Source organism: Psammomys obesus, unplaced genomic scaffold (assembly GCF_907164565.1).
Source record: "Psammomys obesus unplaced genomic scaffold, mPsaObe1.curated_primary_1811, whole genome shotgun sequence".
Taxonomy (NCBI): Eukaryota; Metazoa; Chordata; class Mammalia; order Rodentia; family Muridae; genus Psammomys; species Psammomys obesus.
In genome coordinates, this window is record NW_026592710.1 from 5,211,535 (window position 1) to 5,226,438 (window position 14,904).

The 14,904-nt window shown below is 51.7% G+C and overlaps 1 long non-coding RNA gene across 2 annotated transcripts in view; it reads right to left on the minus strand.

Annotated features, from left to right (window-relative positions):
• Nucleotides 1–6: 6 nt before the first annotated feature.
• Nucleotides 7–14,904, minus strand: part of LOC129682760 (uncharacterized) — a 27,915-nt gene continuing 13,017 nt past the window's right edge. The window contains exons 3-4 of one of the 2 annotated variants that reach the window (XR_008721037.1): nucleotides 2,917–2,980; nucleotides 7–793 (exon numbers count right to left, since the gene is read on the minus strand). This is a non-coding gene — a long non-coding RNA (uncharacterized LOC129682760). Of the gene's footprint in view, nucleotides 794–2,916; nucleotides 2,981–9,017; nucleotides 9,776–14,904 lie in introns of those variants that run through there. The other variant, XR_008721036.1, reaches the window with a different exon arrangement.

Below are 14,904 nucleotides of genomic sequence, written 5' to 3' on the forward strand. Positions count from 1 at the left end.
ATTGATTTTGGGGTCACAAGATTTAGTAGAAGAGTTATTAATGCTGCAGACAGACAGCAGCATGGCAGGGCCTCCAAGGAGAGTCCTCCCTATGAGGCAGGTAGGGGTCCGTTCTTACAGGTCCCAGAGGAAGGGGGATCATGTACTCAAAGCTGTCTCTGAGTCCTGGGCAGCAGGGAAAGGGAAGAGGACTTGGGGTGAGAACTGCGTGGTTGTGGGAGAAGTGAGGAGGGATGCATCTAATTGAGATGAACCTGTTACACTGTGGCCACCAATAGCTCTCTGGAGTCTGGCGTCTGCCATTCTCACTGCCCCAGGTACCTGGGGATTCCGCTAGGAGCTTGAAGAGTCCCAGACAAGCTGTGGGTAGGGGTTTGCCAGTTTCCTCCGCTCCTACAGCTGGATGTGGGCTGAGAGGCAGTTTGGTCTGGATTCTAACAGAAATCTATGAGGAAAATGGATGAGAAACAGACACTCAGGAGCTGTACCCTCACGAGGAGGATGCTTGGGGCATCTCAGCTAGCTTTTAATCTCACAGAAGAGGAAGATGATCTCGGGTCTAACCTGAGGCCTGTGCACTCAGGGTTAGATGCTGAGGCGTCACACATTCAAGACAAGAACTCTCTTGGCTCAGGAAAGCACACAGAGAGGCACAGGCAGCCTAGGTACAGGTGTTCACATGCATGTGGGTATGGACAGGTGTGTGCCTGTGGCAGCCAACACTGATGTCAGGAGTCCTCTATTGTTCTCCTCTGCATTCATCGAGGCAAGGTCTCATATTTGAACACGCAGCCTGTAGAGAGAACCAATCGAATTAGCCACTTTGATCCAGGGAGCCCGTCTTCACCTTCTGAGCGTTGGGATGCCCACTGGCATCTATGTGGGTGATGGGAGTCCAAACTCTGGTCCTTAGCTCAGCAAGTAACTGTACCCACTGAGCCATCTCTCCCATTCTTACCTTCTTGAAGGAAAGAATTCGGCCATGAGACATAATTTAAGTAGAGTTTGTCCAGCAAACTCCAAAGAGAGATCAGAACAGGCTGTTCCAGAGCAGAAGTACACAGAACAGTGTGTTCTGGGTTGTGGCTGCTAAAGGCTCCTGATGAATATGTATGAGGTAGGTAGCATACCCACAAGAATACGGAGGCTCCTTTGGTTTTCCCTGGTGCAGGGGACCAAACCCAGAGCAATCTGCCCCTGTGCCAAATCCCTAGCCCCATAAGGTATTTCCTCCATAATTCTCTAGAAAAGTCCACAGAAGGAGAGGTGTCAAAACACAATGAAAACAACAGCATAAGGAAGCCAGGTCTTTCAAGGATGCAGACCATGCATGCATGAAGCAAAGCAGGGTCCAGACAAAGGGGACAGATCTTGAGTGTTAGTCCCCACACGCATTGTGTAATGACCCAATTATAAAAAGCCAGTGGGGGGCTGGAGAGATGGCTCAGCTGCTAAAGGTAGGCTCACAGCCATAAATACATAAAAGTCAGCAAGGTGAACATAGATGTTGGGTTTGTTTGTCTGTTTGTTTGTTTGTTGAAACAAAGTCTCACATAGCCTAAGCTGACCTGGAACTCGGACTTCCCGCCTTTACCTCCCAGGTGCTGGGATTACAGATTCATGCCAGACCATTTACCCTGTGCCTAGGATGGAGCCAGGTGTTTGTACCATGCCAGGCGAGCGCTCTGTAAACTGAGCCATATCCCAGCCGCGGGGATGAGACTGCCCACAGGAACCCATTTAAGCACCACTACAAGCTTTCCACTTCTGTTCTACCAGCTCACCAGGGAAAGAGCCACAAGCTACCATGACTTCCCACCACAGGGGAACGTGTCTCTTTAAACCGTGAGCCCAAATGAAAACTTCCTCCCTTTAAAAGAAAAATGATAAAGTGGAGAGAAGGGCTATCAGATCCTTAAATACACTGGGGACAAGGAAAGGGCCAGGTCCAGCCTAGGTTTCCAACACTGCAGATGGGCTGACCCAGTTCACTGGGAGCGAGTAGTCCTCCCCAAACTTTTGGTCGATACTTTGGTACAGCACAGTAGGTGACAGAAGTGGGGGCTTCATTAAACCATCACCCTGGAAATGAAGTCCTTGGCATCCTTAGAAAAAGAAAGAAAGGAAGGAAGGAAGGAAGGGAGGGAGGGAGGGAGGGAAAGAAAGGAAGGAAGGAAGGAAGGAAGGAAGGAAGGAAGGAAGGAAGGAAGGAAGGAAGGAAGGAAGGAAGGAAGGAAGGAAGGAAGGAAGAAAGAAAGGTGCTGCCCATCATCCGGCAGCAGGGCTTGCCTCCCCTCCCACATCAGGAGCAGCTGAGTTGGCTTGGGCTAAATCTCCAGGCCTTCATCTTCCTCAGGCTGCCATTCCTGGTGTGACTCAGTTTCTGATGGGAAGTTACCTAGAGCCTGAACGCTGTCACCAGCTGCTGAATCACTTTTCCAAGCAATTGCAAAAAACAACAATTTCTGTTGTTCCCAGCACAACGTTGTGCCAATAAAATTAATTAGCTCGCCTAGGAAATCAGGGCCATGTTTTGTGTGCAAAGGTCAACGTCCCGCAGAGAAAGGCTCTCAAACACAGTTTGCCTGGGCATAAACATTTATCACGTGGAAGGCAGGCACTCATTGTCCGCAGTGCCTTTATCAGGTAGTTACCTGGGGCAGAGTCCGCAGTCTGCTTCCTGTCCCAGTTTCTCTTGCCCGGGACCTTGGGCAATTGTTTATTTGACAGAGTGTTCTGTCCTATGTCCCTTCTTCTGGGAATACAGGCAGAGGCTGAAAATAACTCACCTGGTGCCTGCATGCCTGACTTCTGGAGAGAGAACGTGAGCTGTTTGCTGGAAGCAGTTATGAAAGAGAAAGCTGCTGCAGTCCCGGGAGCCCAGGATGCGTTTCTCTGCGCGTGCCTTCTGCTTACCTCAGGTCATGTTTCTGTGGTCAGCAAGTGTACAGGGTGATTCGTCAGGCTCTAGACAGTGAAACTGAAATAATTGTAATGGAGATGGGATGCTGATTACAAAGAGGTTACCTCACTAATTTCTTTCTTCTTTCCTTCCTTTTGTTTTGTTTTGGTTTTGGTTTTTTTGTTTTGTTTTTTGTTTTTTGGTTTTCAGACAGGGTTTCTCTGTATAGCTCTTGCTGTCCTGGACTCACTTTGTAGACCAGGCTGGCCTCGAACTCAGAGATCCATCTGCCTCTGCCTCCCAAGTGCTGGGATTACAGAGTGTGCCACCTCGCCCCGCTTCCTTACTCATTTCTTATGAAATGAGGATGTTAGAGGAACGCCGGCCAGGCTGCCTCTAGCCAGCCTCCTTCTGATTGTGCCTCTCTCGGCTTTTAATTCACAGCTGCACACTGACTAGTTTGCAAAGTCACACAGCATGTCCCACCTCTGGGTTCAGCCCGTCCCGCCTCTGGGAAGTGGCCCCAGGAAAGGATGTCCGAACCGTGGCACAGGTTAGGGCAAACCAGCCGGTGGACAGTGGACTTCCTTCAACAAGGCAGCCTCCCAGCGTGATTTGCGCAGCCTCTAGCGTCACCCAGCACACCCCTCGTGCAGACTTACCTGAATCTCTGTTTAACTACCTAACTAATTCTATAAGACAGGACCTCGTGGGCTCCTGCTGGTATCACACTACGCAGCAAGTGATGGCCTTAAGCTTACCGGGAATCTACATCGATCATTTTTGGGTCTTCTCCCACACTTCCAATTCTGAAAGCTGACGTCCACCGACTGTGAATTGTCATTCTAGGATACGAACTTGGCTTTGCAGTTAATGTGTTTGCATTTCTGCTGTTTTAATCCTCCTGCCCCCACCCCTCTTGCTGTTGGGGTCTCCCTGCCACCCTGTACTGGGTTTTGAGAATGTCAGCACCCCTCTGACACCAGCCCTCTCACTGGTCCAGGGCCCCATCAGGTCTTAAATGTGTCCTTCCAAGCCTGGGTGAAATCCTTCCCAACTAGTTCTACCAAAATTTGTTAGCAAATTCATAGCAACGTTAACATCCAGCGCACTGCACGAGCACAGGACAAGTGTGCCCCTGGTGGCTCCAAGCACTCTCGCCTCTCTCACGCCCGGACCAAGCAAGGCTTGATAAATATTTACCTAATGAAGGAGAACGCCCTACGAACGTTATTCCCACCCCCACCCCACCCCTGCCTGAGCTGTCCTCTTTCAGCTACAGCAAAGAAACATCAACCTTTTCCTCTGTTCTCAACACCAGCCATTCATTTAAATTGTGTGTGTTTGTGTGAGTGTTTGTGTGTGTGTGTGCGTGCATAGAGCATACGTGTGTGTGTGATGGTCAGAGGAGACCTTGCAGAACTCAGTTCTCTCCCTCCACCACGCAGACCAAATTCAAGTCCAGGCTTGACAAAAGCACCCTTACTGTATGGGCATCTTGCTGGCCCTTGATCACTTTAATGATTCTCGATATCCTAGAATTTAAAATGCATGTGGTAGCCTGGGATACCAACGCTGAGGCAGCTGAGGCAGCTGAGGCAGGAGGACACTCGAGGCCAGCCTGGGCTAGACTGTGAGATCCTGTCACCAAGAAGAAGAAGAGAAGAGGAAGAAGAGGAAGAAGGAGGAGAAAGCATTTAGTGGGCTGGACTTATCACTTAATGGTTTGCCACTCACCTAGCAAGTTCAAGGCCCTGGGTTCCACCCCAAGCACACGCGCGCGCACACACACACACACACACACACACACACACAGATGGAGGGAGGGAGAGCGAGAGACTCTCCATGTATATGGCATCCTACACTTACACAAAAATAGAGAAATATTTACAGATTTACTTCCAATTCTTGCTCTGTTTTTGGAGCCTCAGGCCATCACAACCTACTGAGGGAATGTCCTCCCTGGAGCGGTTGCCTCCACCGGGCGGAAAGCCAGTACCATGCAGCCTGTTCTCCTGTTGGGATTTGTGTTACAGTTGTCCACCTCGGGCAGGTTTGGGGAGCTACACAAACCTTACACAAATAGAGAATATGCAGTCACCTTCCCATGGAGCATTCTGGGGGGCCAACGTCTAGAGTCTGCCCTAGATTCAAGGTCCGTGGCTTCCGCCTGTGCTCACCCATTCGGCGTCTACCACACGCCGACTCTGCTGGCTCTGTGGGGTGCCAGCAGCAGGGATTTCATCTCTCTTTAAAGAACAGGTTCATCTGAGATGGAAGCCCCCTTAACCACCAATGCCTCCGAATGGATCCATTCACAGGACGGCACAAAGCCACCAAGGTCACCAAGCCTGGAAGGAAGGGCTGGTGTCAGCATTCCCACCAGGCCCGGCATGCTTCCTTACCTTGTCACCTTGTCGGGAGGATGCATGCTTTCTGCAAAAATCTGGCCCTTCCCCAACATGCTTGAAATGACTTTCCTGGGATTCAGGAGAAATGAAAGACTTAGAACCCCATTCCGAGCATGCCAGGCTGCCTCCGGGTTGCTGGGTGAGTCACTTCCCTCTGTGGACCTGGCTTTCTCATTTAGAAAATGAGGAGATTAAAGCCAGTGTTTCACAAGATTCCTTCAGGCTCTCTCAGTCCAGGCTGGAAGTTTCCACGGGACCACAGCAGTCCCTCCCACGGCAAGCTTGGGTTCTGTTCTTTTGGTAGCAAGTCCTTATGTCCACCTGTCCATCTGTCTTAGTTAGGGTTACCATGGCTGTGATGAAGCACCATGACCAAAAGGCAAGTTGGGGAGGAAAGGGTTTATTGAACTCACACTTCCACATTGCTGGTCATCACCAAAGGAAGTCAGGACAGGAACTCAAGCAGGGCAGGGACCTGGAGACAGGAGCTGAGGCAGAGGCCATGGAGGGCGCTGCTTACTGGCTCTCTCCCCATGGCTTCCTCAGCCTGCTTTCTTATAGAACCCAGGACCACCAGCTTAGGTGATGGGACCACCACCACCACGATGGGCTGGGCCTCCCCCGTTAGTCACTAACTTAAGATGCCGCCTTACAGCAGGATCTTACGGAGGCATTTTCGATATGGGAAAACTCCAGTTTGTCTGTCAAGTTGACATAAGACTAGCCAGAACACCATCTTTTTCTTGGATCATGTGACATGGTGGCTCTGGAAACATAGCAGAGTATGAAGCTCTAGATGGAAGTAGGATTCAGTCTTGTTATTTTATGTCATCTAGTTTTCCTGTCACCAAAACTGACAGGGAGGAAACCTTCAGCTTTTCTCGCTCCTGTCACCAGTGGTGTGCCCCCAGCTTCAGGTGGGGCATGCTGATGCATGGTAACCATGGCAACAGCTGCCTGAACTGACTTGCAGGAACGTAGAGGCAGCTTGAATATCCCGAAAGCCCGTTTACATGCACCATTCACTTTGGTGCAAGCCTGGTGCCACTTTGATCCTAAGAGCTCACACCCGCACTCTCAGAACGTGCTAGATTGCTAGCATTTCCTGAGGGTGTGTGCGCTCATATTCGAAGACTTCTCATCCTACCTATAGGTCGGACATCCCTGTTTCTTAGCTCATAATTATCCCTAAATCAGGGGCTGGCAAGTTGACTCTGCAAGTAAAGGCTCTTGCCGTGAAAGTTTGATGACCATTCAACCACCCCAACCCCCGTGAGAATGGATAGAATTGATCCCACAAAGTTCTCCAGCCTCTTGGCCAACGTTACTGATGCCACAGAAACCCTCTGGCTAAGGAGGCCGTGTTCTGGGCGGCTCTGCAGCTAACGAGGCTGAATTCAAAGCACAACATTCCCTAACTGAATTCTTTCCTGATCTGGGAGACTGAATGCCGTTTCGCTTTTAAATGTTTTAAATTATATCAGGGAGGTGGCAGCAGGCGGATCTCTGTGACTCTGAGGCCAGCCTGGTCTATATAGCAAATTCTGGGCTAGCCAGGGCTAGATAGAGAGTGAGACCCTGTCCCCCAAAATACCTCTTTAATTACACCTGTTTACTGGGGCCAGGGAGCACATTCCACAGCATGAGTGTAGAAGTCAGAGGACAACTCTTAGAAACCTGCTTTCTCCTTTCACCACTCGGGAGTCCAATGTAAGTCCTCAGGCTTGATGGCAAGCATCTAACCAGCCGAGCCGTCTCACTGACCCCACAGAAGGGCCTCCAGCAAGCGACATGGCTCTGGCAGGCCTTGCCCTTCTACCCAGTCCCTTGGCCTCTATAAAACCTTTAGATTACATTCCTAAACCTGGCCTATTTCCTTATGTGGCCACTTCCTCCCCCTGAGGCTGACCACCAAGGTCCAGCTATCAAAGTGTTGAAGTCCAGCAATCCAAGGCCCCCTTTGGCTCACCTAATTAACAGGCCCAATCAAAATTAAACACCTGATCCTAGCATGGGGCGTTCCCTCTTAACTTTATAAACTGCCATTTTCCTATGGGCCAGGTCTCTCTCCTCTACGCAGAGGCAGTCCTTTGTCCCCCTCTGGGACAAATACCCCTTCCCCGCTCCCTTGTTCTCTTCCCCTTCTCCCTCATCCTTCATCTTCTTTCTTTGTCTTTTATCTCTTCCCTTTGTTCCTCTGGGGCAAATAAATCTCCTTTGTGCTGAGAACTTGGTCTTGGGGGTCCTGAGCCAATAATGATCTCTTACACCCACAATCTGATAACTTTTTTTTTTTTTTTTTTTGGAGACAGACTCTCACTATGTGGCCCTGGCTGGCCTAGAACTCAGAAATCCTGCAGTCTTCCTAGTACTGGGACTAAAGGTGCGTGCCACCTCGCCTGACCATATAACCTCATAACATTTAAGGAGAGTCTTGATGTTTAAATATGCTGTTGTCGCTGCTGGGGTGGTGGTACACACTTGTACTCCCTTGCATTTAGGTGCCGGAGGCAGGAGGATTACTCCAAGTCTGAGGCCACCTCGGCCTGCATGAATTCAAGGCCAGCCAGGGCTACATAGTGAGTCACTGTCTCAAAAAAGAAAAGAAAAAAATCCACACTGAGACGCCTCAAGTAAAGGCCCCCAAGCCTCACGACATGAGTGCAATCAGTGGAGCCCACAGGGGGAAGGAGAGCGCCGACTGGACCCCAGCCCAGGCCTTCATATGTGCTAAGCACTCTACCGACCCTGACCCTGTCTGCAGATTTAAAGTCGATGCTCACTGCCCTCTTTCTACACCCACCTTCACTTCCGCCAGCCCCCTCCCCCGGGCTTCTGTTCACATCCTGGAATGGTTTGGGATTCCGCTGCCATGCAGGTTTCCCAAAGCCACTCCATCTGCCAGTGGCTTTCTTCTTTGGGGAAATGCTCCTCTGGAACTGCCCAGGCTGATGAGTTAAAAGACATTTGGCTTGCTTTCCAACCTTCCTTAACTCTTTTTCTCCAACCCTTAAAAGAAGCCTCAAAGGAGAAGAATTATGGTGTGCTGCTCAGCCAGGGGCAGCCGAGTGTGTCAGAGAGAGGAATTGTCTACTTTGAGCTGAAAAGTAGGCGGCTTGTCCCTCTGTAGAGAAATATTAGCGCCGCTAGCCAGGGCTTAGCATTTATACACGTTAGATCTTCCTCTTCCCCAGACAGTGTCTGTTTTAGACGCCAGAGTCCCTCAGCCTTTGAAAGGAACATTGTCCCACCACGCACTCTGCCACACACCCTACCGCCGATCCTAGCACATACCCTATCACACACGCTACCAGCACAATCTTCGTAAAAAGAAAAAAGACAAGCAGAAAAAAACTGCAGCCAACTAGCTGAGTTTTACCCTAAGTTTTAAATATATATCAAAATCTTGAAAATTAACATCTTGTAACTCTCCCTTCCCATGGGCCTCATAGTCGTCCTTTGGCCATGCAGAGGCTGATGGGGGATGCTTGCGGGTTCTGGTACGGGGCAGGGGAGCAGCTGGTGATGGTGTAATGTTGGTATCAGGGTTTTCTTGGGGGAGCCGGAAGCTGTGTCCTCCAAGGGCAAGCATTGTTACTTGCAATAAAGACACACATGGGGAAATGTTCGGCCATCATTTGTAACTCATTCCTTTCCCACGGGAGACAGTGTATTATATGCACAGACTAGGAACTAGACATTGATCCAGGCGTGGCTCACACCTTTAATCCCAGCATGGGAGGCAGAGGCAGGGGGATCTCTCCCAGCTCAGGGCCAGCTGGGACTACAGAGAAAGTTCCAAGCCAAACAGGGCTACACAGACAAACTGTCTCAAAACAAGGAATTAGACACCGAGGATTATAGGAAGACAGCTGAGTTGGTATAAATTCTTTCTGTGTAAAATGAGGACCTGAGTTAGTCTAATTGGTGAGTCCCAGGCCAATGAGAAACCCTGTCTCAAAAAAAAACCAAACAAACCAGGTGGACAGCATCTGATCCACATGCATTTCACAGTTGCACACACAGACACATACCTGCAAAGACAAACAAGAGTTAAGGGCCCGAGGCCTACCCAGACAGCACGTTCAGCGGAAATGCTCCTCTGGGCCAGTCCCTTCTGCATTCGGATGAAACCCCTGTCCTAGAGACGAAGTAGGGCAGGAATAAATCTGGCCCCCCACCGCACCCCCTCGGTTATGGCTCCCGTGGAGGGGCCTCTTTCACCAGGTCCGGTGGGAAGGCGCTGAGCGGAGCTGCATTAGAGAGACTGCCCCGCTCCATGGAGACAGGACCCATAAAAGTGTCTTCTCCCATTTTCAAGGTAAACAAATGTCATCGCCGCCAGGAAACAGAAACGCCGGGAACCTGGAAAAGCAGCCGAGGCGGTAATTCTTCTCAGTTTTCAACTTCATTATGTCCGTTCACCAGTCAGTGGACGAATAAATCCAGGCTTCTCAAAGGCCTGTGAAAACAGAGCGGTGCACTTTACAGCTGCGGATGCAGAGTTGCTAAACCGAGGGCTCTTGTCGCCTTCGCCTTCCTTCCTTTCTCTGAATAGGCAGATCAGAAAAAGTGGGCCTTGGATCCTGAGGTGCCAGGCCTGCTAGTCTTGAACCCACTGATAAGGGAGGAGCCTGAGCATGGTCACTAAGGTTTCCCAGTATGAAGCCACTGAGGGGACGGATATGCTAATTACTTTGTGCATGTGTGAGAAATGTCACAAGGCATATGTTGCAATTGCATTTGTCAATTAAAAAATCTCCCCAGGGTTGGGTCAGCAAGATGGTTCAGCATGTTACCATGCTTGCCCTGAGCCTGAGGTCCTGAGTTCAAGTCCTGCCTGGGTCCTGCAGGGTAGGAGGAGATAACTGACTCCTGAAAGTTATCATCTAAGCCCCACATATGCTCCACGGTATGTACACACACAAGACAGAGAGTGTAAGATAGAGGGGCGGGGCACACAGGGGGAAGGAGGTAGCTGGCATCTCAGCGCATTTGACGAGAAGCATGAATGTCCAGTATGGAAGGTAGCAAGAGCTTCATGTCTCCGCCTTACCTGGCATTTGGGGATCTAGAGTGTATTAAGCCTTCCCTTTCGAAATGAAGGGCCAGCTGCCCTCCAGGCCATCGCCGCTAAATAAGAACAGGGCCAGTGCTTGGGAGCGGTCACATTTAGATGGTGTGAGTGAAGGATTCAGGGGGACAGTGTGCGCCTCCTGGTGTTGGGGTGGACCCCAGGACCTTACAATCACCAGGTAAGCTCTCTCCAGCCCTCAGCTAAACTCTCAGACACTAGAGTGAATTTTAAACTGTTCTGTAATTTTGCTTTGATGTCATCATTAAGACCTGCAGTGCTGTCTTAGTTTTTATATATACACTTTGGCTATCCAAAATCCCAGGAGGTGTTTGCTGGTTTGAAGGATTGTTTTTGGAGGGCCCGAAGGCCATCCCATACAGTCATACACTCTAGACAGTTCGCTGGGCCACTCTCGCAGAGCAGCCCACAGACACTTGGCTAGGTGGGGGGGTGCTTGCTTCTTGTACAAGAGTTCACAGGCACACCCATGCGGCTTTGTCAGTCAGTGTTCCCTCACTGTGAAAAAACACCTTAGCCAATCAGCTTTGAAGGATGAAAGGTTTGCTTTAGTTAACGGTTTCAGGGCTTCCAACCTGACGGTTGGCTCTGTGGTTTGGTGGCCTGTGGCCAGGTGGGATGCATGGCTGGTGAGGCTGCTCATGTCATGACAGCCAAGAAGCCACAGACACACACAAGAGGCTGAGGTAGGGCTCAGCAGTTTAGAGCACTTATCGCTCTTGCAAAGGACCCAGGTTTGGTTCCCAGCACCCACACGGCAGGGGTTTTAACAATTTATCTTGAGGTACATGTACACCTATCTGCTTCTTAAACACAGCAGTGACTGGCCTCCTCCTCAGGAGCTTCCACAGCCTCAGAATGAAGCCTACAGTACACAGGCTTCTAGGGAACATTCCAGACTCACACTACAGCACAGGCAGCATGATGGGTTGACTCTGAGCCATGACATCATCCCATGGCCCCCAGGAGTCTCTCCATCGCTCCCAAGGCTACAATGAGCCTCTCACCATGGCCAGAGTCAGCGCACACCCTCACCCCACGACCAGTCCTCACAAGACTGGGAGAAGGGGCTGAGGAGGCCCAGTGGGTAAAGCACTTGCTAGACAAGCCGGGGGACTGGAGTTTGGAACTCAGCACCCCTAGACGCTGGATGGGTACAGACGGCCATCTATAGTCCCAGTGTGCAGCAGGCAGAGACAGGATCCCAAGGGGGCCGCAGAGCTAAACTAGTCAAATCTGCAAGCTCTGGGCTCAAGTGAGACTCTTGACATGGAAGGTGGGAGCAACTGAGCAAGAAACCCAACCACACTCATACACAGGGAGAGAAGGGAGGGGAGGACGGTGAGGGAGGGTAAGGGGTGGGAAGGGAGGAAGGGAGGGAGGGAGAAAGGGGAGAGCAGAGCACCAGCAGCTTCTCTGAAGGAGGTACCCTGAGAGCTGACACACCACTCAGGTTAGACCCATAGACCGGAGCTGAAAGCCATGGCTGCCACGGAGAAACGGAGGCTTTGCAGCTGTCAGTGTGTGGCCTACCAAACACAGGAGGGTTCCTCTCCAAAAGAAAGAAGGGAGGTGTCTGGGAAAACCAACAGCAGTGGCCACTGCAGACAAAGGCACGCCAAGCCGGGGATGTCAGCGCTGTGCTCAGGAGTCAAGGGAGGCAGCAAAGGCACAGCAGGAAGAGGTCATGACAGAGGGAGGTCTCAGAGGATGTCCTGGGATGCTGCGCAGGTGGAGGAAGGAGGGAGAGAGGGAGAGAGAAGTACAGATCTGTAGGCCAACTCCTGGCTGTGTGTGGAGTCAGCTGGGCGATGGTTCCTTCTCAAAATCAGAAGCTGAGCCTTCTGCTGCAGCTGAGTAGGAAAGCGGTGGGTTGAGGTTTGAGAGATGGAAGACGGTTTGGAAGCAGTCCTTGTTGGCAGGACGATCAGGCCGCAGTGGTAGGAATAAGGGCAGGGGATGCTGCTGGCCGGCACTAACGGTGGCCCCTTCCTGGTAGCTGAGGATGTCAACCAGAGTGCAAAGCCATGCAGGCGCAGGGGCTCTGATTGCCTGTCTGTTTGGAGACAGGGTCTCCTACGCCAAGCCAGTTTAAACTCCCCGCAGCCAACGAGACCTTGAACTTCTGGTCCTCCGGGCGGGCACCCCCATGCTTATTTTAGGTCCTGCTGGTGATCAAACCCAGGGGTTCCTGCATTCCAGGGGAGCACCCAACCAGGGTGAGCCACATCGGCAGCCACCGTGTGCCACCATGGGAAGCGTGACAGCTGGCCGCCTCCATTCCAAGTCAGAGGACCCTCTCGGGAAGGACACGACTGTGGAAGCCTGTCTCCTGAAACCCAGCCTGGCAGGAAGCATTTGTGCGGGCCTCAACAGGACTGCGAGAGAAGACGGGGGAGCATCAACTTTCCATAAAGACACACTTCCGGTTATTTTTCTATTCCTCGGCTTCATAGATGATCACACGCATTTAAAAAGAAAAGCAACATTGATCGCTGTGGGGCGAAAACAAAGATGTCTTGTAAGTTCAAAAAGATGTCACAAGAGCAGCAGGAGCCAGCCCGACTGTGGAGGAGGGAAAGGCCGGTTCCCCGCTGTGGGAGCTCATGAAAGACACTGTCACCAGGCGTGGGCCATCGGGCGTTGGCAAGCATCACGGGTGAAGAGTTTTATGGCCCTAATAGTTTTCTGTAAATGAAAATTACTTGCCCTTGCTGGATAATTTAGTTTTATCTGAGTTAATCCAGGAAAGTCTTATTCATATTAACTATGACACACACACGAGCCATGACTAAGTGTCACCCGGAGACTCAAAGAGGCACTGTTGTCCTCTGAGCTCTGGGATGGCTGCCTGTGGCGGTGGGATGCTCCAGGTGGCCCACACCGTTTCCGGATGACGATCCCGGGTGATGGCGGTGGCTCCTACACGCTTCTCCTCACAGAGTTCTTGATGTTGGTGACTCCATGTCAAACAAAGGCGAAGGCTCCTCTTCTCTCTCACTCATCCAGAGATGGTTCTAGAAATGTGGCTACGAGAAGCCAAGCGAGGACTTGCTGAGGACGTCCTCCCTTGCCTAGACATCACCCAGGCCTCCAGCAGATCGCAGCAGTGTCCAGCGAAGGAGGAGGTTTTCACTGGATTCAGACACACTCAGAGTCCAGATGCTTTCGTGAGCGTGCAGGGTAGCACACGCCCCCTCACCGAAAAAGAGGGCTCCCAGCAGCCGGGTCGCCTTTCTGGAACACCGAGCGCGGAAGCCAGCTGAGCTCTAGGGTGGAGCCAGGGCCGCGCCAGGAAGCCCCGTAGGGGCCAGGCCTACCCCCTCCCTCACTGTGACTGGAGGCCAGGCAAGCACCCTCCTACTAAGAAACCTCCAGGCCCCAACTGGGGGCGTCCAGACAAGCACCCTACAGTTCAGCTTGACCACAAGCAAGTGGAAGAAAGTTTCTCCATTTGTGCCAGCAGTCGGTGGCATCTGGAGAGGGTTTTCACCGCTGCCCTCTCCTCATGTCCTCTCCAGGCTCTTCAGGGTCTCCAGGCCCTGACAGCTACGCAGCCTAGTAACCCAAGTCTAGCACACTGCAGTGCAGGACAGAAGTGACCTCCACCATGTTATCGGAGCTGAAAGAGCCAGAGGGAAGCCATGTTGCTAATGGATAAAATGACACCGGCCCCACCCGGCCCCTTCATTTCCCGGGGACAATTAAGTAGATTGCCTCAGGTCTGTGAGGAGGGAACGGAAAGTGTGCGTCAGCAGGGCTGTGAAGCAAGCCTCTTGCAGGACATTATTTCACTGGCTGTAGTCACTGTGCAAATGACTCACGGGTCCCCCGGGATGCCGCCGGAGAGGCGGTTTACTGGCCAGGAGCTCCTGTTGCCCTCACGGCCGACCCAGGTTTGGTTCCCAGCGCCCACGTCGGGCGGCCCACGGGCACCTGTGACTCCAGCTCCGGAGACTCTGACACCCTCCTGCGGCCTCCACAGGCACCCGTGTGCACAGACAGACAGCAGCGTGTACACGGGCACAAAGTAGAAGCAATCTTTGCGCTGGGCGTGTGACATCCGTCACAGCGACGCCTAAAGATCACATCTTAGGACAGGCAGAAACAAACAGAGAGAGGGCTCAGCTATACAACCCACACTTAATAGATAACAAACAACGGACATGTGCAGTCACACAACCTGTGAAGAAGCTCGGGTAAGGTTCCGGCCGTGAGCCCTACAACCAGAGTTTACGCCGGGGACCCACAAGGCCGAAGGAGGGGACCAAGTCCTGCAGGCTGTCCTCTGACCTCCGTATTCACACTACACACACGGAGTAATGAATGTAAAATAAATAAATAAATAGTGTATGTGACTGTGGTGCGTGTGTGTGACTGTGGTGTGTGTGTGTGTGTGTGTGTGTGCGTGTGACTGTGGTGTGTGTGACTGGTGTGGGTGTGTGTGTGTGACTGTGGTGTGTATGACTGTGGTGTGTGTGACTGTGGTGTGTGTG